The following is a 27,545-nucleotide window of genomic DNA, read 5'->3' on the forward strand; positions in this document are numbered from 1 at the left end:
CCAAGCTATCAGCATAAAGTTCAGAGTCATAAAATGCCATTTGATCTGTAAAACAAACTATAAAAGATATGTGTACACTTTCCCAGGGAATAACAGGGAAGCTTAGTATACAGCTATGATTGCTGGAGCTAAAAGAAATCAGGAACTTGAAAGCCAAGTATAGGTGAGGCTCTAAATATACACTGTGTATTTCAGAGACACAGAGACAAAATGGTGCTTGTAATCTAACCACTGTAAAGTAAATCTGAAATCATTCTGTAAAGCTGCTTCTACAACCCAAGACATGTACAGTAGGCAAAAGAAACAATTTCCACTTAAAACAAGCTTATAGTAAAAAAAGAAAAGCAAACCACATAGAGATGAGCTACCACACATAGTCAGATGATATAACAGAATGAAAGGATTCAGTAACAGAATGACATGAAAGTGGCTTTAAAATAACTATTTTTTAAATGTTCAAAGAATGAAATCCATTAGGTAAAAAAACAAAACAAACAAACAAAAAACACTTTCAATAATGTGAAAAAAGAACATAGATTTAGGGACAAGAGAAAGGAGTACAGAAATCATTAGTTCTTATAATAAAGAAATTTAATGTAGAGGTTGAAAAAGAGATTAGACACAGCAGAAGAGAGAATATGGGAATTACTTAGATCTAAGGAAGACACCCAGAATTTAGCATGGAGAAATGAAGAGATGCAAAATATTAAAAGAGAAGTTAACAGTGGGGAAGACAGACAGGGCTCTCAAAAGCTCAGTGACCAAACTTTGGGGTTGTGCTCACAATAGGGAAAGTGGGTCATTTCAACAAGCTGATTTGAAGGCAATCACAGCTCAGATACAACAGTGAGGCCCACACATCCCATAAGGGGGGCACCCATGGAATGCCTGGTTCTTGTGACCCAGAAGGATTGTGCTACAGGACATGATTGGACCTGTTGTACACAAGGCCACTACTTTTAAGACCAGGAGATGTAGCTGACCTCCTTAATATACAGAAGCAAATAGAGGAAGTTAGATAAAATGAGACAGAGAAATATGTCTCAGATGTAAGAATAAGACAAAAATCACAGCAAAAGAGCTAAATGAAACTGAGATAAACAGTATATCGGATAAAGAATTCAAAGTAATGGTCATAAAGACATTCACTGGACTTGAGAAAAGAGTGGATGGTCTCAGTGAGAACTTCAATAAAGAGGTAAAATATATATAAAAAAAGACCAGTCAAAGATGAAGAATTCCATAACTGAACTGCATGAGAAATATATAAGAGGAGGGACATCTGGGTGTTTCAGTTGCTTAAATGTCTGACTCTTGATTTCAGCTCAGGTCATGATCTCAGGATTGTGAGATTGAGCCCCACAGTGGGCTTCACACTGGGCACAGAACCTACTTAGGATTCCCTCTCTCCCACTCCCTCTGTCCTTCACCTCCTTAAAAAATACATGAGAGGAAATCCACAACAGATTAGAGGACATAGAAGAAAAGATCAGCAATCTGTAAGAGAGGGTGGATAGAAAGCACCCAAGCTGCATGGCAAAAAGAAAAAAAAAATTAAAAATGGGAATAGATGGGCGCCTGGGTGGCTCAGTGGGTTAAGCCGCTGCCTTCGGCTCAGGTCATGATCTCAGGGTCCTGGGATCGAGTCCCGCATGGGGCTCTCTGCTCAGCAGGGGGCCTGCTTCCTCCTCTCTCTCTGCCTGCCTTTCTGCCTACTTGTGTTCTCTGTCAAATAAATAAATAAAATCTTAAAAAAAAATGGGAATAGATTAAGGAAACTCACTGCTATAATCCATTACAAAAACATTCACATTACAGGGGTCCCAGAAGGAGTAGGAAAGAGAAAAGGAGAGGCAAAAACTGATTTGAAGAAATAATAGCTGCAAACTTCCTAAATCTGGGGAAGTATAGAGAAATCCAGATCCAGAAGGCAAAGAGAGACTCTAGCAAAATTAACCCAAGGAAGTCTACACCAAGACACATAATAATTAAAGTGGCAAAAAGTGATGATAAAGAGAGAATTTTAAAGGCAACAAGAGAAAAGATTTCCATACAAGGGAAACCCCATAAGGTTATTAGCTGATTTTCCAGCAGGTATTTTAAAAGACAAAAAAAAATGAGATGATATATCAAACCACTGAAGAAAAAAAAAAATCCTGCAACCGGGATGCCTGGGTGGCTCAGTTGGTTAAGCAGCTGCCTTCGGCTCAGGTCATGATCCCAGCGTCCTGGGATCGAGGCCCACATCGGGCTCCTTGCTCCGCAGGGAGCCTGCTTCTCCCTCTGATTCTGCCTGCCTCTCTGTCTGCCTGTGCTTGCTCTCGCTCGCTGTCTCTCTGACAAATAAATAAATAAAATCTTTAAAAAAAAAAAAAAAGATTCTCTCTTAAAAAAAAAAAAAAAAATCCTGCAACCAAAAATAACATACACATCAAGGTTCTCATTCAGAATAGGAGAGGCAAAAAATTTCTCAAACAAAAGTTAAAGTTCGTCACCACTAAACCAGATTTATAAGAAATATTAAAGAGAATACTTTCAGAGCAAAGAAAAGGCCATGAATAGAACAAAATCATTAATGGAAAAAAGTTCACAGATAAAAGCAACATAGAGTGAAGGTAGTAGATTAATCACTGATAAAGCCAATATGGAGATTAAAACACAAAAGTAGTAAAATCAATTATATCTACAAATAATAATCAAGAATACACAAAATAGATGTAAAATATGATATCATATACAAAAAACATGGAATGGGAGTAAAAATTTAGTGCTTTTAGAATGTGTTTAAACTTCAGTGACCATCAACTTAATAAAAGACTTATATATACATAAGATGTTATATATGAACCCAATGGTAACCACTAATAAAAAAACCTTTAACACATAAAAAAATAAAGGAATTCAAGTAAATTGAATTAGATTAAGTTTAATTTAATAAATAAACTAAATAAATTTTAATAAAGACATCAAACTAAATAAAGACATCAAACCACAGGAGAAGAGTAAGAGAAGAAATAGGGAACAAAGAATTACACATACACACAGAAACCAATTAACACAATGACAGTAAGTACATACCTATCAATAATTACTTTAAATGTAAATAGACCAAATGCTTTAATCAAAAGACACAGGTTGACTGAATGGATATAGAAATAAACCCATGTATATACTGCCTATAAGAGATTCATTTTAGTTCTAAAGCCACATACAGGCTGAAAGTGAAGGTCTAGAAAACAAATACCATTTAAATGAAAGTGGAGAAAAAAAAAGAAGCCAGGGCCACAATATTTATATGAGACAAAATAAACTTTAAAACAAAGACTAGCAAAAGACAAAGAAAGGCACTACATAATGATAGAGGATCAACCCAACAAGAAGATATAACAATTATAAATGTCTATGCAATATAACATTGTATGTTAACTATACTGGAATTAAAATTTAAGACAATAAAAAATAATCTATGCACCCAACATTGGAGCACTTAAATAAATAAAGCAAATATTAACAGACTTAAATGTAGAAATTGAGAGTAATACAATATTAGGGGACTTCAGCACCCACTTGCATCAATGGATAAATCCTACAGACAGAAAATCAACAAGGAAATAGTAGTTTTGAAGCACATATTAGACCTAATGGACCTAAAAGATATATACGGAATATTCACCCAACAACAGGAGAATACACACTCTTTTCAAGTGCACATGGACCATTCTCTAGGACAGATCACAGTAGGCCACAAAAGAAGTCTCAATAAATTTAAGAAAACTGAAATCATACCAAGGATCTTTTTGAACCACAACAATATAAAACTACAAATCAATTTTAAGAAAATATCTGGAAGGAACACAACTATAGGAGGCTATGTAATATGCTACTAAACACTGAATGAGTCAAACAAGAAATAAAGGAAAAAATTTAAAAAATACACGGCGATAAATGGAAATGAAACACAATGGTCCAAAATCTTTAGGATGCAGCAATAGAGGCCTACCTCTAGAAACAAGAAAAATCTGAAATAAATGACCTAACTTTACACCTGGAAATGGTAGGAAAACAACAAACAAAGCACAAAGCTAATAGAAGGAAGGAAATAATAAAGATTAGAGCAGAAATAAATGAACTTGAGACAAACAAATACAATAAAAAAGACTGATGAAACAAGAAGCCAGTTCTTCAAAATGATAAACAAAATTGATAAGCCTTTAGCCAAGTTTCACAAGAAAACTGGAGGAGTTAAGTAAATATAATCAGAAATGGAGGAGTAAGATCTGACAGTACAGAAATACAAAGGATGATAAGAGACCATTATGAACAATTTTATGACAAAAAATTGGACAACTAGAAGGAATGGATAAGGTCCTAGAGATATAAATTAGGATGAATTACAAAAGTTGAACAGGCTGATTACTAGTAATCAGTAATCAATATTGAATCAGTAATCAAAAAAGTTCCAACAGGGGCACCTGGGTGGCTCAGTGGGTTAAAGCCTCTGCCTTTGGCTTGGGTCATGATCCCAGGGTCCTGGAATTGAGCCTCACATCGGGCTCTCTGCTCAGCGAGGAGCCTGCTTCCTCCTCTCTCTCTCTTTCTGCCTCTCTGCCTACTTATAGAACTCTGTCTGTCAAATAAATAAATAAATAAAAACTCCCAACAAACAAAAGTCTAAGATCAGATAGTTTCAGGGTAAATTCTACCAAATATTTAAAGAAGAGTTAATATCTATTTTTCTCAAGCTATAACAAAAACACAGATATAACAAAAACACACATATATAGAAAACCCAGAAAAACACAGAAGAGAAAGTAAACTTCCAATTTCATTCTATGAAGTCAGCATGACTCTGATACCAAAACCAAAGACACTACAAAAAAAGAAAACTATAGGCCCATATTTCTGATATACCAAAAATACTCAACAAAATACTTACAAACCAAATTCAACAATACACTTTAAAAAAAAATCAAGATCAAGTAGAATTTATTCCAGGATGCAAGTGTGGTTCAATATTTGGAAATCAATCAGTATGATACATCACCTTAATAAGAGAAAGGATAAAAACCTTATGATCATTTCAACAGAAGCAAAATAAAAGGGCATTTGACAAAATACATCCAAAAAATAAGAAAAAAAAAACCCATACATCTATTTACGACAAAAAAAATCTTGGGTTAACAGACCCAAACATATAAAGGCCACATATGAAAAACAGCTAACAGTATTTTCAAAAGTGAAAAACTGAAACTTTTCCTCTAAGATCAGGAAGAAGACAAAGATGTCTTCTTTAACTATGTTTATTCAACACAATACTGGAAATCCTAACCATAGCAATCAGGTAAGAAAAAGAAATAAAAGGCAATCTAAATTGGTAACAAAGGACTAAAACTGCAATTATTTGCAGAGGATATGATACTATATATAGAAAACCCCAAAAACTCCACCAAAAAACTATTCAAACTGATAAATGGGTCAGTGAAGTTGCAGGATACAAAATGAGTATACAGATATCTTTTGCATTTCTAGACACTAATAATGGCATAGCAGAAAGAGAAATCAATAATTCCATTTACAATTGTACCAAAAAGAATAAGCCTAGGAATAAATTCAACCAAGGAGATGAAGACCTGTACCTGAAAACTATAAAACACTGATGAAAAAGATAGAAGATGAGACAAATGGAAAGATATACTATGCTCATAGGTTGGCAGAATTTATATTATTAAAATGTTCATACTATGCAAAGCAATCTAGATTCAATGCAATCTCTATCAAAAGACCAATAGTGTTTTTCATAGAATTAGAATAATTGTTTATAAATTAATATAATGCAGGTAAAATATTTATAGCACGTAAAATATGTAAATGATAAAATTTATATGGAATCATAACAGACCTTAAATAGCCAAAGCAATCTTAACAAGAATAAAGCTAAAGGTATCACAATCCCCAATTTCAAGATATACAATAAAGCTGTAATAATCAAGAAAATGTGGTGCTGGCACAAAATTAGACACCTAGATCAAGAGAACAAGATAGAAAGGCCAGAAATAAACCAATGCTTACATAGTCAGTTAATCTAGGATAAAGGAGGCAAGAATATACAATGGGGAAAAGATAATCTATTTAACAAATGGTGCTGGGAAAACTGGACAGCTGCATACAAAAGACTGAAACTGGACAACTTGCTCACAACATACACAAAAATAAACTCAAATGGATTAAAGACCTAAATGTGAGACCGAAACCATAAAACTCCTAGAAGAAAACACGGACAGTATCCCTTTGATATTGGCCTTAGTGATATATTTATGGATAGGTCTCCTAAGGTAAGAGAAAAGCAAAAGTAAACTATGTTGCTGCATCAAAATAAAATGCTTTTGCACAACAAAGGAAACCATCAACAAAACAAAAAGGCTGAGAGAAATCAGGTAACGTGATGCCCCCGGTTTTATTTTTGTTTTTCAACATTTCCTTAGCGATTCGGGGTCTCTTCTGATTCCATACAAATTTTAGGATTATTTGCTCCAGCTCTTTGAAGAATACCGGTGGAATTTTGATCAGAATAGCATTAAAAGTATAGATTGCTCTAGGCAGTATAGACATTTTAACAATGTTTATTCTTCCGATCCAAGAGCATGGAATGGTCTTCCAAGCTTTACTACAAAGCTGTGATCACCAAGACAGCTTGGTACTGGCATAAAAACAGACACATAGACCAGTGGAACAGAGTAGAGAGCCCAGATATGGACCCTCAACTCTATGGTCAAATAATCTTCGACAAAACAGGAAAAAATATACAGTGGAAAAAAGACAGTCTCTTCAATAAATGGTGCTGGGAAAACTGGGCAGCTATATGTAGAAGAATGAAACTCGACCATTCTCTTACACCATACACAAAGATAAACTCAAAATGGATAAAAGACCTCAATGTGAGACAGGAATCCATCAGAATCCTAGAGGAGAACATAGGCAGTAATCTCTTCGATATCAGCCACAGCAACTTCTTTCAAGATATGTATCCAAAGGCAAAGGAAACAAAGGCGAAGATGAACTTTTGGGACTTCATCAAAATCAAAAGTTTCTGCACAGCAAAGGTAACAGTCAAGAAAACAAAGAGGCAACCCACGGAATGGGAGAAGATATTTGCAAATGACAGTACAGACAAAAGGTTGATATCCAGGATCTATAATGAACTCCTCAAACTCAACACACACAAAACAGACAATCATATCAAAAAATGGGCAGAAGATATGGACAGACACTTCTCCCATAAAGACATACAAATGGCTATCAGACACATGAAAAAATGTAAATCATCACTAGCCATCAGGGAGATTCAAATTAAAACTACATTGAGATATCACCTTACACCAGTTAGAATGACCAAAATTAGCAAGACAGCAAACAACATGTGTTGGAGAGGATGTGGAGAAAGGGGAACCCTCTTCCACTGTTGGTGGGAATGCAAGTTGGTGCAGCCTCTTTGGAGAACAGTGTGGAGATTTCTCAAGAAATTAAAAATAGAACTTCCCGGGGTGCCTGGGTGGCTCAGTGGGTTAAGCCTCTGCCTTCGGCTCAGGTCATGATCCCAGGGTCCTGGGATCGAGTCCCGCATCAGGCTCTGTGCTCAGCAGGGAGCCTGCTTCCTCCTTGCTCTCTGATCTATGTCTGTCAAATAAATAAATTTAAAAAAAAAATAGAACTTCCCTATGACCCTGACATTGCACTCCTGGGTATTTACCCCAAAGATACAGATGTAGTGAAAAGAAGGGCCATCTGTACCCCAATGGTTATAGCAGCAATGGCCACAGTCGCCAAACTGTGGAAAGAACCAAGATGCCCTTCAACGGATGAATGGATAAGGAAGATGTGGTCCATATATACTATGGAGTATTATGCCTCCATCAGAAAGGATGAATACCCAAATTTTGTAGCAATGTGGACGGGACTGGAAGAGATTATGCTGAGTGAAATAAGTCAAGCAGAGAGAGTCAATTATCATATGGTTTCACTTATTTGTGGAGCATAACAAAAAGCATGGAGGACATGGGGAGTTAGAGAGAAGGGGGTTGGGGTAAATTGGAAGGGGTGGTGAATCATGAGAGACTATGGACTCTGAAAAATAATCTGAGGGGTTTGAAGTGGGGGAGGTGGGAGGTCAGGGTACCAGGTGGTGGGTATTAAGGAGGGCACGGATTGCATGGAGCACTGGGTGTGGTGAAAAAATAATGATACTGTTATGCTGAAAATAAATAAATTTTAAAAAAAAGGCTGAGAGAAGATATTTGCAAATGACACATCTGATAAGGGTTAATATCCAAAATATATAAAAAGCTTATACACATCAACACTGAAAAAATAATCCAATTTAAAATTGGGCAGAGAGGGGTGCCTGGGTGGCTCAGTTGGTTAATCACTTCTCCTTAGAATAGGTCATGATCCCGGGTCCTGGGATAGAGTCCTGCTGCTGGTCCCCCTGCTTTTGCTCTCTCATTTGTACTCTCTCTCTCTCAAACAAATAAATAAAGTTTTTAAAAAAAAATAGGCCAAGGACCTGGATAGACATTTTTTCAGAGAAGACATACAGATGGTCAACAGACATATGAAAAGATGTTCCACATCACTCATCATCAGGGAAATGCAAATTAAAACCATGATAATATATTACTTTACACCTGTCAGAATGGCTAGAACCAAAAAGTCAAGAAATAACAAATGTTTGCAAAGATGTAGAGAAAAAGGAAACCTCATGTACTGTTGGTAGAAATGTAAATTGGTATGATCAATGTGGAAAAGGTATGGAGTTCCTTCAAAAAATTAAAAATAGAATTCCCAGACAATCCAGTAATTCCACCACTAGGTATTCACTCAAGGAAAATGAAAACACTAATTTGAAAAGGTATACACACCCTTATGTTTATTGCAGTATTATTTAAAATAACCGAGTCATGAAAGCAGCTCAAGTGTGATCAGTAGATGAATGGATAAAGAACAAGTGGTATACATACACAATGGAACATTACTTACCTATAAAAAAGGAATGCAATCTTGCCATTTGTGGCAAGATGGATGGACCCAGAGGGTATAATGCTAAGTGAAATAAGTCAAAGACAAAGACAAATACCATATGATTTCACTTAAGTGTGGCATCTAAAAAACAAACAAATGTACAAGCAAAGAGGAAATGGATTCATAAATACAGAGAACTGGTGGTTACCAGAGGGATGGTTGGCAGGAGAATGGGTAAAACAGGTGAAAGGGATTAAGAGGTACAAACTTCCAGTTATAAATAAATAGGTCATGGAGATGAAAAGTACAGCACAGGAAATATAGTTAATAATATTGTAATAACAGTATGGTGAGTGAATAACATAGAATTGTTGAATCAGTATATTATGTACCTGAAACTAATAAGACACTGTTTATTCATGATATTTTAATTAAAAAAAGAAATGGTGATCAAATAAATTAATAAAGCTCTTGGTAAATATAAGTACATATCAACTGTAAAAATGACTAACTTGTAGAAGTTTAAAAATAAGATAGAATTAAAAATATTAAATAATAATATGAAAGATAGTGGGAGAGGGCTGTAAGTGTTATTCTCACAGCTTTGTATCATTTAAGAGCAAGAGGAAGATTTTGACTAACATTAGACGTAGTTAATTAGATGTCAAAATTTAACTGTAACCACTAAAAAGAATAAAAATAGAGTGTTTAACTTCTCAGCTGGGAGAAGGAAACTATGGACTGAGAAAACTTAAAGAAGGCAGAAAAGGAAAAAACATACATGTAAAAAAATTTGTAATATATTTAAAACATAAAGTATGATAAAAATTCAAATAGATCAAGAATCACAATAAATTCAGATGGATTACTTAAATAAAATAGTATCTGCATGTTGTTAAAATCTAGCTCATGCTGCCAAAAAGCACCAAGCAAACCAAAGCTCCTTTATAAATGAATGGAAAAAGAGATGCAAACAAAATACTAAACAAAAGAAATCTTAGGTCAGTTTATTAATATTAGACCATATTTCAGCATGACTGATCAAGAAAATGAGAGGAGGTACACACATGTGTGCATATACACACATGCACACAAATTATAGATAAGGAAGACAACAAAACTGGACATAGATTTACATTTTCAGAAAAACCTAAGAAAATGTTATGATGAGCTTTCTGCTAATAAATTTGAAAATTTGGAATGTCCCTCAGTAAAGGAATACATGAAATGTGTTATGCTCATATGAAACTGGCAAACTTATAAATATAAAATTACCCTAGCAATTAAAGAACTACATACAAAGGCTGATAGGCCAATAAAACAGTAATGAGCCTAAATCAGTAGTATATACATCTCCTCTCCCTCCCACTTACCTTCACACTCAATCTATCCCTCTCTTTCTCCTCCACCAAATAGTTTAATGGGCAAGTTTGAATAAGTAGTTTCAGAGAACAGAAAAAGAGAAAAGCTACCCTACTATTTTAAGAGGGCAGTATGATTTTGATATGAAAATTACAAGACCAAAAAGAAAAAAAATATAGCCCAAATCACTTAAAACATTTAACCCAAACCCACTAAATGCTAAAAAAAAAAAAAAGAGTTAATCAGTAATAAAATTAACCCAAGAAAAACTAAAATTTATTCCAAGATATCAATGATGGCATGAGAAAATCTACCATTGCAACTACTTACACTGAAGCAATAAGAGAAAACCAGATTATTTTAATAAATACAAAAAAATTCCACACAAACTTTCTTAACTAGATTAATCTCCAACAAATATCTTAATTGTGAACTCTAACAAAGAGTTAATATCTCTAACAAAGAGTTAATATCTCAGCTCCACTCAAAACTTCTGCTATAGGAAAAAAAGAAACTCACAGAAAATTGGACAAATGGATATTACAGATACCACAGGAGAGAAATTTTGAATAGCTCATAAAAATAAATTCACACCAAAAAAATTAAAACTAAATTTACAACCATGTAGTAAGCAGGGAAGTGGAATGAAGACAATGAGAATTAGTTCACACCCACCAATTTAAGAATCCCAAAGTTTGAAAATAATATCTCATTTGGCAAGAACACTGAGAAACTGGAACTTCACACTAGCTGGAGAACATAAACTGGCATGACCATTTTGGAATATAGTTTTTCAATATAGAGTAAAACTGAAGTTGTTTACTATTGTTTAGGAGTTATTTCTAAGAAAATAACCTAGGGAAACCTGGTTACACATATATGAGATGATTATTATAGCATCATTTGAAAGGGTGACCATTCAAAACAACTGGAATGTCCCTTGGTAAAGGAACCCATGAAATGTATTATGTTCATATGATGGAATGTCTACAATATGCAATTATACTGAATAAACTAGACTCATGCATCCATGCAGATAGAATATGAAAACACAGCTCTGGGAAAAATCATATAATAGGTTAATAAGATGCCATTTATTAAAGAATGTAAAATACTGTATTATTAACAAATATGAATTTGTAGTTAAAGTATAAGATATATACTAAATGGACACATTCTTATATCCATATTACAATTTGCTGCTGGGAAGAAGGAGAATGAATTTAGGGAGTGAAATGAAGGGGACTTCATTTGTATTTGTAGCAAATGGAAAATCACTATTTCACTAAATGTGGCGCATAGGAGAGAAAAGAAAAGAATCACCTGTGATCTTCCTACCTTAACACAAGTGAGGTCTTAGTATTTTGGTATTCTTCCTGATTTTATCCATTTATTGGTATATTTGTCTACTTGCAGTTACAGATAATGAAGAGGCTGGAGTTCTCTCTTTTCTTGTCCCCCCCTTCCCCATTTATTATTACAACCACATTCTATCCAATTGTTTTCCCTCATTTGACCAGCTTGGGTATTTTCAGATTTTTTTTAAAATCATATTCTCTAAAGATGTATGAATAGTTCATTTTGCTGAAAAGGAAAAATTATGAACTCTAATGCATCAGTAATTTCTCCTCTATTTTGTTTCCCTCCCCTATCATAAAGTAATCGAGAAAAACTTTCTTAAATTATAGACTATGCCATGTATCTCATGCTCCAATGACCTAACAATCTCATCAGGTCTATGGTAAATTAACTTTATTAATAAGAAACAATTTGTGGAAAAATTGAAAGAATATGTCTAATCAATTTCTTGGACTACTTTTGTCAGAAATGAATAAGTATCTGACTTTAGATGATCAAAAAGAATTTCAACTGAATATAAAAGAAAGCATCTTTCAAATCAATTGTCTTTACAGAGGGGTAGTCCCAGGATTAATGTTAAAAATGAAAAAAGATATTGTGGATGTATTTAAACCTCCTTTTTTATACTTGAGAATATCTTTTATCATTTTCCTGGTCCATTAAAACCAGATCTGAAATCTGCTGTGATTTAATACAGCCTGGGTCAATATAAAGAACTTGGATTGTAGAGAAGAAATAGCTGTGATTTAAATAAATCTTTCTGTCAATTTTTTGTTTCCACATTTATTAAAATTTCTGTCTATAGTCTGTCTCCAGGACTATAGACATTATTGGGAGACAGCACAGGATTATAGACAAACTTGGAACTTGGGGTCAGACAGATATAAACTTGAATCTTAGCTCTTCTACTTTCTAATTATAAAGTACTGAATAAATACCTTAATCTCAGTTTCCTACTCTATAAAACAGTAATAATAAAATCTAATTTAAAGTGTAATGTGGATATTGAATGAAATATTTGCTCTCTGCACACAAGCATTCCAATAAAGTGTGCTAGTAATATTATTATATTGGAAGACAGAAATTATAATATTAAAAAAAATGTTTTGACATACATCTAATGGGTGACTGTGATCCCTTCCAAAAACCTTGGAGGGTGGGTACTATCTTCTTAGTCTTGCTCTGCTGTGCTCCAGGCATGTGAGTATCTCTCAGAGGGGAGCTATTACACATACCTGATGCCCTGGTTTTTAGTCTAGTGCCATGGTTTTTGTGGATGCTATCCAGAAAATGCTCTTTGATCACCTGATTCAGGCAGCCAGAGGGGCTTAGTACCTGTGTCCCACAGAACTGAACAATTGGAGAGATAGTTGTTGGCAGGTTGTCACCCCTAGAGTATTATATAAATATCAGACTGAAACACAACCTCAGTCATTCTCTAAAAGAGGCCCATTTGCTTATCCTGGAGTTTCACCCTGAGGGACAGTCCTCAGGTGTGCCATATATCTAGAGGCCTATTGAAGGGCTCTCAGGGAACATAGGTCAGTGGCCACCATCTTTGTACTCTCCCTCTGCCTTGCTACTACTCACATGCGTCTTCCAGAAAGGAGCTTATACACTCATCTGGAGCCCGGACTGTTCTGACTGTCACCCAGGGAACACATCCAGATTGCCCAGCTCTGGTAGCCAGTGAGGCATTATGTATATAGTCACACAGGACTGCAGATATTTGCATACTCCGAAAACTTCTGCCAGAGGGTCTGGCTCCTAATCAGCCTAAATCTGGGTGCTAACTGAGTCTCTCTCCTTTGGGACACTGACAGTTCTTGGCATAGCCTCACTACTGGGAGCTATTAAAAATATAAACATATAATAGGCTGCTTGGATGATCAGAAAAGTTTGAGAATACCAAGAGCTAGGGCCATGAATGATAAGGTTTATTTCCTACACAAGGCCACTCCTTCAAGACTGGTTGAGGTGGCTGTTTCATCTACTATACAGAAACCAAAACAGAGAGTCAAGCAAAATGAAGGAACAGAGGAATATGTTCTAAAAAAACAACAACAAAAAACAAAAAAAACAAAACAACCTCATAAGATAAAACCATGGGCAAAAACCTTCATGGAATAGAGATAAACAATCTAACTAATAAAAAGTTCAAAGTAATGGTCATAAAGATGTTTACTGAACTTAGGAGAAGACTGGATGAACTCAGGAAGAACTCCAACAAGGAGAAAATATCAACAGTACCAATGGAAGTCACAAAGTTGAAGAACACAATAACTGAGCTGAAAAGTATAGTAAAGGGGTTCAAGAGCAGAGCAGATGAAGCAAGACAAAGGATCGGTGACCTCAAAAACAAGACACTAGAACTCGCTCACTCAGAGAAGTAAAAAATAAAAAGAATGAAAAAAAGTGAAGAAAGCTTAAAGGACTAATAGGACAACATCAAGCTGACTAATGTTCACATTATAGGGTTCCCAGGAGAAAAGAGAGAAAGGGTCACAAAAAAATAATTACTGAAAAATTCTCTAACCTGGAGAACACATACACACACACACACACACACACACACACACACACACCCCTAGGAAGACTAGAGAATTCCAAATGAAATAAGCTCAAGGAGACTTACACAAAGACACATTATAATTAATATGTTGAAAATTAAGGAAAAAGAGAATGCTGCAAAGAGGAAGAAAAAAACAATTTGTTACATACAAGGAAACACACATAAAACTACGAGATTTCTTCAGTAGAAACTTTGTAGGCCAGAACAGAATGGCATGATTTATTCAAAGTGCTAGAAGAAAAAAACTTCAACCAAGAATATTCCACCTGGCAAAGTTAATGTTAAGAACTGAAGGGGAGATAGAATTTTCCAAACCAGCAAAAGGTAAAAAAGTTCATCACCACCTAACCAACTTTACCAAAAATGTTAAAGGAACTTCTTCATGTGAAAAGGAAGGGCACTAATTAGTAACAAGAAAATATATAAAAGTATAGGTAAAGGTAACTATATGGTAAAGATAAATATATAATAAGGTAGTGGATTAATCACATAAAGCCAACATGAATGTTAAAAACAATCTAAAGCAATTTATAAATCTAAGAGCAAAAACCTATTGTATATACAAAAAAAAAATGAGGAAATCTAAACATACTTCTAAAGAAAGTCATCAAACCACAAAATGAAAGAGAAAGAAGGGGAGTAAAGGAAAAAGGGAAACTATAGAACACTGAAAAAACAATTAACAAAATGGCAAGAAAAACTTATCAATAATTATTTAAATGTAAATGAGTGAAATTCTCTAATCAAAAGACAAAGAGTGGCTGAATGAATGAGAAAAGAACACCCACCTATATGCTACCTGCAAGAGACTGATCTTCTGATTTAAGGACACACAGACTGAAAGTGAAGTGTTGGAAAAAGATAGTCTATGCAAATGAAAACCAAAAGAAAGTTGGGGTAGCTATACTTACATTAGAAAAAACAGACTTTAAAACAAAGACTGTAATAAGAGACAAAGCATTACATAATGATAAAGGGGCCAATCTAATAAGAAGATAACAACATTTGTAAATATTTATGCACCCAACACAGGAGCACCTTAATATAGATAGCATACATTAACAGACCTACAGGAAGAAACAGACAGTAATATAATACTTGTAAGGGAATTTGATAACCCAATTCCACCAATGGATAGATCATTCAAAGAGAAAATCAATAAGGAAACATTGGCCTTAAATGACACATTAGACCAGATGGACTTAACTGATATATAAGAACATTCCACTCAAAAGCAGCAGAATATACATTTTTCTCAATTGTGAATAGAACAGTCTCCAGGATAGATCACATGTTAAGCCACAAAACAAGTCTTAACAAATTAAAGAATATTGAAATCATATCAAGGATCTTTTTGGACTACAATGGCATAAAAGCAGATATTGCAAAAAAACCCAGAAAACTCATGAATATATTTTTATAGAGATTAAACAACATGTTACTTGTCACAGATGAAAAGACAAATCAAAAAATACCTTGAGGGACATGAGAATGGAACTACAACATACGTAAACTTATGGGATGCAGCAAAAGCAGTTTTAAGAGGAAAGTTCATAGAGATAAATGCCTACCTCAAGAAACAAGAAAAATCTCAGATGAACAACCCAACACTAACCCTCAAGGCACTAGATAAAAAAGAACAAATGAAGCTCAAAGTTAGTAGAAGGAAGGAAATTACAAAGATCAAAGAAGAAATAAATGAAATTAAAAGACAACAGAAGAAACCAACAAATGTAAGATCTGATTCTCTGAAAAGATAAATCTTGCACAGTGAAGAAAACCATCAACAAAATAAAAAAAAGCAACCTACTAATGGGAGAGAATATTTACAAATCAGATCTGTGATAAGAGGTCATGATCCAAAAATATATAAAGAACTTCTACAACTCAGTAACTAAAACCGCTAAACCATCCAATTAAGAAATGGGCATACTTAATCTCACAAAACAAACTGAGGGTTGCTGGGGGGAGGGGTGTTGGGGAATGGGGGTGGGATTATGGATATTGGGGAGGGTGTGTGCTTTGGTGAGTGCTGTGAAGTGTGTAAACCTGGTGATTCACAGACCTGTACCCCTGGGGATAAAAATATATGTTTATAAAAAATTAAAAATAAAAAAAAAAAACCAGATATAGTCACAGACCTGTTCCCCTGAAGCTAATAATACATTATATGTTTATAAAACAATAAAACATTTTTTTTAAAAACCCAGATATAGTATTGACTACCATGACACAGATTCTGTTGAGTTTGTTAAGCCAAAATTGCTGTGTTTCTGGTGGTAATTCAATTCTCCATCACTCTTCTTTATTTGAACTAACAAAAAACTGATCCTCCTATTATATTAAATGTGGGTATTTGGCTTTCATAGGCATTAATAAATCATTTAAGTATTAAGTCAAAAAAAAAAAAAAAAGAAATGGGTATACTATCTGAATAGACTTTTTTTCCCAGAGAAGACATAGAGATGGCCAATAGGTACTTCAAAAGATGCTTAACATCCCTAATCAGGGAAATGCAAATCAAAACCACAAAGAGATATCATCTCATATAAGTTAGAATAACTACTACCAAAAGACAAAAACTAAAAATGTTAATGTAATGTGGAGAAAAGGGAACACTTGTGAGCTGTTACATGAGAATGTAAATTGATGTAGTTGTTACAGAAAACAAAATGGAGGTTCCACAATTAAAAATAGAACAACCATATGATCCAGCAATTTCACTTCTGAGTTTTTTTTTTTTTTTACGATTTTATTTATTTGACAAACAGAGATCACAAGTAGGCAGAGAGGCAGGCAGAGAGGGAGAGGAGGAAGCAGGCTCACCGCTGAGCAGAGAGCCTGATGTGGGGCTCAATCCCAGGACCCTGAGATCATGACCTGAGCTGAAGGCAGAGGCTTAACCCACTGAGCGACCCAGGTGCCCCCACTTCTGAGTTCTTATCTGAAGGACCAGAAAGCATTAACTCAAAAAGATATACGAACACCCTCATGCTCATTGTACCATTATTTACAACGGCAAAGATAGAGAAGCAACCTGAATGTCCTGATAGATGGTTAAGAAAATGTGGTACATATATACAATGAATACAAACATACACACCCATTCAGCCATAAAAAAAGAAACCTTGCCATTTGTAACAACATAGAAGGACCTTAAGAGCATTATGCTAGGTGAAACAAGCAGATATAGAAAGGCGAACACCATCTGATCTCACTTATATGTGTCATCTAAAAGAAAAGAAAAGAAAGCAAGTTCCCAACTCATAGATATGGAGAACAACAGAATGATGGTTGACAAAGGTGTGGGGTGGAGTTTGGAGAAATGGGTGAAGGGTGATGGCCAAAGGTACATACTTCCAGTTATAAATAAAATCATAGGGACATAATGTACACCATATTGATTACAGTTAATACTATATTACATCTCTGAAAGTTGCTAAGATAGTAGAGCTTAGAAGATCTCATCACAAGAAGAAAATTGTAACTGTACAGTAACAGATGTTAATACTTATTATGACCATTTTATAATATATATACAAATAATCATTATGATGCATACCTGAAAATGATGTAACATTACATGTCAATTATACCAAACTGAAAAAGTTTTTTTTGAAAGTTCTTTTTATTATATTTATTATATATATTTTTATTATATTTATTATATATATAATAGAGCATCAACTTTCTCTCTTTTCTGACTTTCTCATAGAAAACCTCTAATAACTTAAGAATTACATTGTCTCTTAATGATATCTTCAATGTTATGTATGTTCGAGAAGAACCAGTAGCTCTGTAAATGCAGACTTAGTGTCACAGATGATTTACAAAAGAAATTTTCCAATTATGTTTGAATTATTCTTGGAATCCTATTTTCAAAATCAATTTTTGAACAGTGGGGGTCTCTGGTTAAATCATGGGCTGTGACCTCCTCTGATAGTTGTTTCCACTTGCCATGTCAACCCCTACACCACAGCCTTCTTTTGGAAAATAATCTAGTCAAACTCCATGAGACCATAAGCTCTCGAGAAGCCACTCACACAGCTCATTCCAACATCTGATCACTCAGTGGAATGGTGAAAGGATCCACCACACTATTAGCTACAATTGTGGAAGGTTTACCATGTGTTAGGGGCCGTACTTAGACTCGTCACATCCTCTCTTACTGGCTGTGTGGGTCTCGGGCAGTCATTTAAGATCCCAGAACCTTAATTTCTTCATTGGCTCACTGTGGTTTAGTGTAGGAATAACTCCATTAACATGTGGTCAATGCCTGACAACAATCTCAATGAGACATATTCTGTCTCATCTTCTCCTGTGGCCACAGGACAAGAGGGTAAGATGAAAATTTCTAGACCAAGAAGGCTCTGGAAAATCTAAAGAAGAGCTTCTATTAGGTGGAAAAGCTGAGACTTGAACAGCAAAGCCTGTTAGGTGCACTTTTGTATTCATTTTATTAGGGAGGTAAAGCAAAGTAGAAAGCCCAGCTTCTTTCACTTCTCCTTTCAGTGGGCTATCCATTTTGCAGATAATAACAGGAGTAGCTTAGCCAGGCGTGGCTCTATGTGACATTCCGCTGGTGCCTGGTGACAGGGAAGTAGAAGACCATCTGATTTGTCAATTATTTCAACATCCCAAACTGGGCAAGTTCCATCTCCAATAAATAACTTTTGGTAAGACTACTCTGCCCACAGGGCTTCACCTTAAGAACTCCTCCTCTTGAGTTAAGTGACTGCGGATGAGACTTTTTAAAAAAGACTAGGACTAGATGCTACAACGGATCTCGGAATGTGTTTATACCAGGTTCACAAAAATACACGATACATTTTTAAGGACACTCTTCTTTCACAAGCTGTTGAAACCCTGTCCTCTACGTTTCCTCTTCTACTACTCTACTACTCAACACTCCTACCACTGGTGCTCAACTGTCCCTACCTCGACCACTTCCTCCATTTCAACAGAACACACATAAGCACGCTTGTGCATACATAGCTCTGTATATCATGCATGTGTTGTTGTTTTGTTTTTTTAAGATTTATTTATTTATTCAACAGAGAGAGAGAACACAAGTAGGCAGAGAGGCAGGCAGAGAGAGGGGGAAGCAAGCTCCACACTGAGCAGAGAGCCCGATGTAGGGCTTAATCCCAGGACCCTGGGATCGTGACCTGAGCCCAAGACAGAGGCTTAACCCACTGAGTCACCCAGGCACCCTGATACATGTGGTTTAAACGTCAATATATACATATGTGTGTCTGTAGAGTTACATATATATGCGTGTGTGTGTGTGTAAGCTCAACCTTACTAATGATGACCTTCCTAATTCTCCTTTGGTTTCAACAACAGCTGCAACAAACAACAAATTCAATGCCCCCAACATCACTCTAGAGACTAGGTACTTGTTTTTAATCTATGAATAAAGAACCTCATTCTTCCTATAAAGGGCCACAAAACTATGATGCCTGTGATAATTCTACGTGTTAACCTGACTGGCCACAAGGTGTGCAAATTAAATGTTATTTCTTTCCGTTTTTTTTTTTTTTTTAATTTATTTGAGAGAATGAGTGAGCACGCATGAGCAGGGGAGGGGCAGATGGAGAGGAAGAGAGAGAGAATCCTGAAGCTGCCTCCCTGCTGAGCATAGAGCCCAATGCCGGGCTCGATCTCATGGACCCTGAGCTGAATCAAGAGTTTGCCGCCCAACCAGCCGAGCCATCCAGGAGCCCCTTAGGCATGCATGACTTTCTTAAAGCACTCTGACTTCTGTAATGCCACCGCTAAAGCAGAGTCTTAAATACTGGCCACTTCTGTAGCCTGAAAAAAAATAACCTTAAGCCCTCATTTTCAGTAGTAAGGTCAGCTTGTAACATATCAGCATGTTAAATTTCAGGGTGTCTCTTTGAGGTGACCACAATATCCAACCCCACCTGTTTCACCGAGAGGGAGAGCAGGTCATCTTCGGAGCTAGCAGCAGACTTCAAGTTGGAGCCCTGTCTGCAGACTCCAGTCCTTCTGTGCACTAGACCTTGTTACAGACAAACCCCACTCCTCTCAACAAACAACGAAGAGTGGCCATTTATCAAGTGTTGACAACACTGCCGGGCATGCTGTGGAGTTAAAGATATTTATCTCAACCCTCACAGCAATCCTAGGAGGTAGGATTTATTGATGGCACCATCCCCCATGTGAGGAAATGGGAGACTCAGAGATATTAAATTACTTTCCTAAGATCACACAGCTTGTGTGCAGAGCTCAAAATAGGAATCTGAGGTCATCTGATCCAAAGTCTCTGTTCTTAACCCTTTACAACATACTCCCTGGATCTTCTGATTCTCAAGGGTTGCAAAAGCATTCCATTTAAGCAAACTTCAGTTACGCAGCTGGTAAGAGGTGGCAGATCCTCTCCCTGCTTTCAAAGAATTTCTAATTTAGACAGGAAGGTTGGGGTGTGGGACACCCGAGAAGCTGGGAAGTAACAAAAACAGATTGTACATAATCATACACAGTTAGGTACACAAAGTGCCATCTAATTCAGCCAACATTTAATGAACTATTCCGTGCTGCACTGCCTCACACTCACCCTGCCACCATCCATTCTAAACATGTCAGGTGATGGTTCCTGAACACACCAGAGTGCCTCCTGACCCTTAGTTTCCATATATGTGACTCTTCTGCTTGTCAGATCCTTACCATCAATGGCCTCTTCACCAACTTTGACTTCTTTAAAATACAAAGTAAGTGTCATTCTCTTTGTTCCTTCTATAATCTATTGTCTACATCTCTACAAAGTGGTCAGCATGATCTTTTAAAAAGAGGATCAGAACCTTGTCACAATGCTGCTTAAGTCTTCTGAGGCTTCCTAGGATTCTTTTTTTTTTTTTTTAAAGCAGGCTTCATGCCCAGCATGGAGCCCAGCACAGGACTCCATCTCATGACCCTGAGATCAAGATCTGAGCTAACTCACCTGACTGAGCCACCCAGGCACGCCCTTCCTATGACTCTTAATGAAAAACAGCAGCAAAACCATCAAGAGCCTCCCCTTCATTATCTTATTTCAAGCAACCTCTCCAAACTCCTGTCCAACCATTCTTCTCCTCCCCCATGACACTCTGACCACACTGGCCTCCCATCTGTCTTGCAAGGATGCCACACTCTCTCCTACCTCGAGGACTTTGCAAAGGCTCTTCCTGCCACCTGGAATGACTCTGTATGCCAAGCTCTTTTTCAACCATGAGGTCTCCCCTTATAGGTTGCCTTCAAGAAAGTCCTTCTACTTCCTTTTCCAAATAGCCCTCTTCCCTACCATCTGTAACTATATAACCTTTTGCTTTATATTATACTTAGTAGTTGTCCTCATCTTTAAATCTTATTACTCTAATTTTCTTTTTTAAAAGGATGTTATTTATCTGAGAGAGAGAGAACAAGCAGGGGGAATGGCAGGCAGAGGGAGAGGGAGAAGCAGGCTCCTGCTGAGCAAGGAACCCAATGCAGGGCTTGATCCCAGGACCCCGGGATCATGACCTTGGCTGAAGGCAGCCACTTAACCGACTGAGTCACCCAGGTGCCCCTAATTTTTTTTCTTTTGTTCTGCAATTTTATAGATCATTCAATGCTGGGCCCCTGGTGACAAATACAATGCCTGGCACGCTATAGGCTCCCAGTTGTCTAGAACCCCCTCTGACACTCACACTGACACTAAAAACTCCTACACAGACAGATGATATCACATCATGAACATTTTCACTGAGCTGCTCCTCAGTGTCAAGTACTGTACCATTGTACAAAAGCAAATAATAGACAAGGTCCTTGAACTCAAGACTCTCATGGTGTAGAATAACCAAGAAAAGAAGCCAGAATAATTATTACTCGAAGCGTTAGTAAGGACTAACAGAAGAGCTAAGCAGGCCTCTGCATGGAACAGATGGTGCCTTGGGACAGGAGACACGGGTGTGATTGAGGAAGTAGACATGTAAGCATTTACCATTGCCTTGCATTTTATCATTATTTGTTTCTCTGTCCTTCTTCCCAACTAAAAGGTATATTCACGAGGGCAGAGACTTCACTTTCTGTTGCTTTATCAGCATCTAGAACCATGTCTGGCACGTAGCTGGACTCAATAAACGTTCACTGACTAGCTCACGGACTGAACGAATCCTGCACGATGAGAAGAAACCATCAGCTAAAGGTCTGGGAGGAGATGACTCTCCTTCCTTCCCAGGAAGCAGCCAACATGTGTGCTTGGTAGGAACACGCTTGCTGTGTTTGAGGAGAGGCCAAAAGACCAGCCAGGGGGCTGAAGGCGGTGAACCGGGGAGAGAGCACAGAGTAGCCAGAACCTGTAGGAGTAGCCAGAACCTGTAGGGCCCTCTTGGCCCTGGTATGGAGTTTGGGGTTCCTGAATTTTAATTCTGAATGTAAAATGGAGGCGAAGTGCTCAGTGATTAGTTTGAGTAAATAACTACAGAATGGAGCACGAGAGGGGAGTGCCTTCCGGGACGGCTAGAATAATAAGGATGAGCTTCGTGGCAGGCTCACTCGGAGTTGAATGCCAGACTGAGGAGGAACAGAGGACAGAGAAGCTCTCAGGGGAGTCCACATCTTTACAAGGCAAGAGTCCTTCCGTGACACACAAGGGCAAATGAAGAGCTCAGATTGTCCTGATTATTTGCCTTTGTTTCATATTAGAAGGGCATGATACTGGACAGGTAGGTCAATGCAACATATACAGATGACAGAGCCTAGAAATGCTTTATTTATATAAAAGTTCATGGAAGGTGGTATCATTTTATTTGTCTATCCTTCTCCCTCAATCTGTCACTCCATTGGTCCATTACTTACTTCGTCATTAAATAATTACTATTTGCACATCTACTTTCTGGTAGCTGAGAAAGGTGAGAGAGACAGACAGTCATGGAATTTAAAATCTAACAGATAACCTCCCCAAATCGCTCAAGTTGGGAAAATTCTGAGATAGGACGGTGCAGTTGCAAATTCTTACAAACATTCAGTCCTGAGTTCACATCCTCGATTAGCTCTGTACTATTGTATACTTTAAGGCAAGTCATGAAAAGTCTCTGCGCCCTTGCTTTTTCCTCTACAAAATGGGAATATTAATTTTGCCCTCCAAAGATGATCATGGGACTAAAATGAATCTAACAGATGGAAAGTGCCAAGCAATGCCTAGCCGGTGCCCATAGTCAAAGATTAGTTTCCAGTCAACCTTTCTGAACAAACCTATGTACCCAAAGGGGCTCCAATTCTGCAACATTACTGCCTGGTTTCTTCCTAACTCATGAGTCTTTCCAGCTTGTCATGTGAATGCAACAAAAGAGAAAAGCTGAGAATTGGCTCCAAATGCTTCGATGCTTTAGCTCCAACCTGGCCAGGCTCCCTCACACAGATCTCTCTGCAGACAGAAAAGGAAATCCTACGGCAGGAGAGGTATTCAAGAATACCTGCCTGGAGAATGTCTCGGCTCAACTTGCAGAGCAGACCAGGAGTCTGGTAAACCCTGGCCGCCTTTGTTGTAGGCAAAGCCCCAACATGAATCCTCAGGAAGGCAGTCTGCAGTGGGGGGTGAGAAGTGAAGCTCTGGAGCCACACTGACCAGGTCAGACTCTACAAGAATGATGGCACGGAGGCATCAGGTTGGGTTCCTTAACCTGACTCTGTGGTCAGAGCATCCACTAGCCACCAACTTCATGGAGTGGTTGTGGTTGGGAGTTGGAAAATGAGAGAGGGACATTAAGTATAGGGAACAAGCCTTTGTCTATGGTAAGTATTCAACACACAGAAACTTAGGTGAACTTTTTAAAGGAAGGTAACTTTTTGAAGGAAGAATCCTTGAAAATATGAAAGAAACCCCCCAAATAAATGTACCATTCTAGCCGCCACTGCCCTTGGAAAGACAGGCCAAACAGTAGCCTTGTTGTGTTTCTGGAAGCCAATTCAAAAGGGGTAATAAGAATTTACTGAAGTGGCTTGAGCTGAAGCCACCTGAATATTCTGAGTCTAAACCTTCATAAGGCACACGCTTAAAAAAATACCCAGTCTTCCTTCTTGCCCCGTAGTGATTGAGTTTAGCACACTGGGATGTGATGGCCCACCTTCACCTCCCAGATACCATCATGAGGAACCTGTTTTGCTGTTGGTCAATCAGAGCTGGTCTATACCAGTCTTGACTACCTGAAATGCAGCCATTTATGAAAGAATGCTGTTGGTCCAAACAAATTAAAAACTAGTCCTAAGAGCTTCTGGTCCTACATGCACATGTAAGATATGCTTGTTTTAAGTAAAAAACAATCCCAAATAGTTTTCGGGGAGCTTCAGTCTTATACTGAGCACTGACCATGTATCAAACATTCCACACGTGCAGAAGCCCACAATGATGGAAACAGCAAAACGCCTGGACAGGGTGTTATAGTCCTCTCTTGCCACCTGTCTCATTCTCCACAGCTGATCCCACAATCACTGCATGCCCTCCAAAATACAACCTGAGTCCCTTCTTTTTCTAGACAACAACAAGAAAACCCCCTCTATTTCTACCACCTTGTCCATATCAAGAGATTAAACCTTTTTGTGACTCAGTTTCCTCATCTATAAAATTACAATACCCTCTATCTCTTAGGATTGCCATAAATGGAGCCCTATATTTAAAGTGCGTAGAACACCATCAATACGAGTGCAGATCACTATATTTATTGTTACTGTTCTGTTGTTGCAGTGGCTTCTAAAGCTGTCTCTACCTGTTTCCACACTAATTTTTTTAAATGCAGCCTCCAAAGTGATCTTTACAAAATAAATGTCATCTCACGTCACTCCCTGGTTTAAAACTCCTGTGGTTTCCCAACATATCTAGAGAGCAGCCTTCAGATTCCACAGCTCTCAGTACAATCCCATTCCGTCAGTGCACTGTGCTTAGCTATTGTCCCCCCTCCTTTCTAGTTACCTCAGTGTGCCAATACTGTTCTCCCCTGAGACACTGCTCCAGCTGGTCCCTCTTCTGGAATGTCCATCTCTTAGACCTTTCATGACTGAGGCCTCATCATGCAGGTCTCAAATCACAAGTCATGACCTCAGGCCTGATCATCTGACACTTCCTTTATGCCACTCCCCATCCCCAGTTACTATCTGAAGGCTCTTTAAAACACTCTCTTTATAGCACTTACCACTATTCAAGTGAAGAGATGCATTTTGTTTTACCACAGTATTGTTGTTCTGCTATTATCAATATATTTTTTAGATTTTTTAAAAATTTATTTGACAGACAGAGATCACAAGTAGGCAGAGAGGCAGGCAGAGAGAGAGGGGAAAAGCAGGCTCCCTGCTGAGCAGAGAGCCCAATGGTGGGGCTCGATCCCAGGACTCTGGGATCATGACCTGGGCTGAAGGCAGAGGCTTTAACCCACTGAGTCACCCAGTCAACCTTATTATCAATATTTTAATTGAATGCCTTAGGTAAGGCATTTCTTCCCATTTCCATAGGATCTCTCCTTCCCGTTGTCTAATATGGGTTCTACACAGAGTCACAAAATCCACCCAGCCCGGGGAGGCATCTGTGTTTTTCCTTCTGCAGGAGGTAGAAATATCAAAACACAAATACAAAAGCGTGTCCCAAAATATTGGGTCGAGTGAGATCATCTGAAAGACTCAAAATAAACTTATATTATCTTTCAAAGACTGTCATTAAGATGAGACCCAAAATTTAAAAGTTCAGAAGAGAAAATGGTGGACTCCTGGAACCCACCCAAGAATCCTTGTCTGAGAATCCGTAGGAGTCTTCTCTTCTAAAATAAGGTTCTTCCCTCCTTAGTGTCTGAGTCAGAGATTTCCTGAGTCAGGACTAGCCTCTGACATTGCTTAATGGGAGAAAAGCCATATTTATAGCTAATGAATAAAATATTAGCCGACTCTGCTAAGTACTGACAGAGACCCAGCGCTAATTGCTGCCCTGGGACTAACCTGCTTTGCTCACACAAGTAGGGGCTGCTTATTCAAGAGGGATGCCAGCCAGCGTGGTTTGCATGAAAGAGTGATGACAAAGAAGAATCTCCAAAGAGTCATTGCACTGTTGGGAACTAACAAGATATTTATTCCAGAGATAACAAGGGATGGAGAGGTCAAGGGTTGAGGACACCAAGACTCACCGAGCATCTTCTGTATACTACATGCTTTATGCAATTTATCTCATTTCGTCTTCATGACAATCAAGGAAGTACTATTGTGTCCACTTCACAGATGTGTATATCAATGCTCTGAGTGGTCATAGGCATAGAGGAGGGGTCTGGCTCTATGGGAGTCTGACTCTAGACCTGTACTGGTTGCAGGACACAATGCTGCTTCTCATATTTAATAGAGGATATGAAGAGGTTCAAAGGTGAAAGTGGCTACTGTAAATGCACTGAATTTCTGACAAGATGATTAAAAACATATATCCATAAAAATATGGCAAAAACATATAACATATTTGGGGAATAGTGGTTGAAAATGATGACAGTTTTATTTAACACAATGCAGTCCCTAGATGTTTTAAGAGCCACCAGGTAAGGAAGGGTAAAGACCCTGTCTACTCAACCAATGAGCAGATCTTGGACAGATGGCTGGAAGTCTGGGGTAGGGATGCCAGTTTTTGGTCCCAGTTCAATTGGGACATTTGAATAGATAAAACAAATGCATGTGTGCCCATAAGTGTGCATGTGTGCCCTGCTATATTCTCAGTGTACATAAGAGGCCTTAACATATAGTACACTGTCAGTAAATACACGTTGAATACATATCTGATGAATTGTTGAACACTGCCTCTGAAACTAATGATATACTGTGTGTTGGCTAATTGAATTTAAATAAAAAAAAATGTTGAATGAATAAAATCTGCCCCAACAGGACAAATACATTACTTGTTTAAGCTAACTCAACATTACAAGCTATAGGCCCAACTCCTCAGCATGGTACCTAATTAACTTTAGGATCCAACCTCATATCTCTTATTGTTCAGGGAATGAGCTCCTTCTTCAAGGATTTTAGAAGAGATTAAGGTTCTGATCATGGATCCCTGCCTTTAGAGGGGTTATAGGAAGCTAAGCAAGCTTTACGGAACACTTTGCAGATGCTCAGTTATGCACTCGACCCTTTACAATCACTGTTGCATTTAACATCACCACAACTGTATGAGTTAGGTCCTATCAGCCTCCCATTTTATGTAAGTAGAAACTAAGGTTTGCAGTGGTTAAGGCATTTG

At 37.5% G+C, this 27,545-nt stretch overlaps 1 protein-coding gene across 6 annotated transcripts in view; it reads right to left on the minus strand.

Moving 5' to 3' along the window:
• The window catches only part of FYB2 (FYN binding protein 2), a 167,043-nt gene that overhangs the window by 100,293 nt on the left and 39,205 nt on the right, over positions 1 to 27,545 (minus strand). The gene's annotated exons all lie outside the window — the stretch shown is intronic.

This window comes from Mustela nivalis, assembly GCF_964662115.1.
Source record: "Mustela nivalis genome assembly, chromosome: 10".
Taxonomy (NCBI): domain Eukaryota; kingdom Metazoa; phylum Chordata; class Mammalia; order Carnivora; family Mustelidae; genus Mustela; species Mustela nivalis.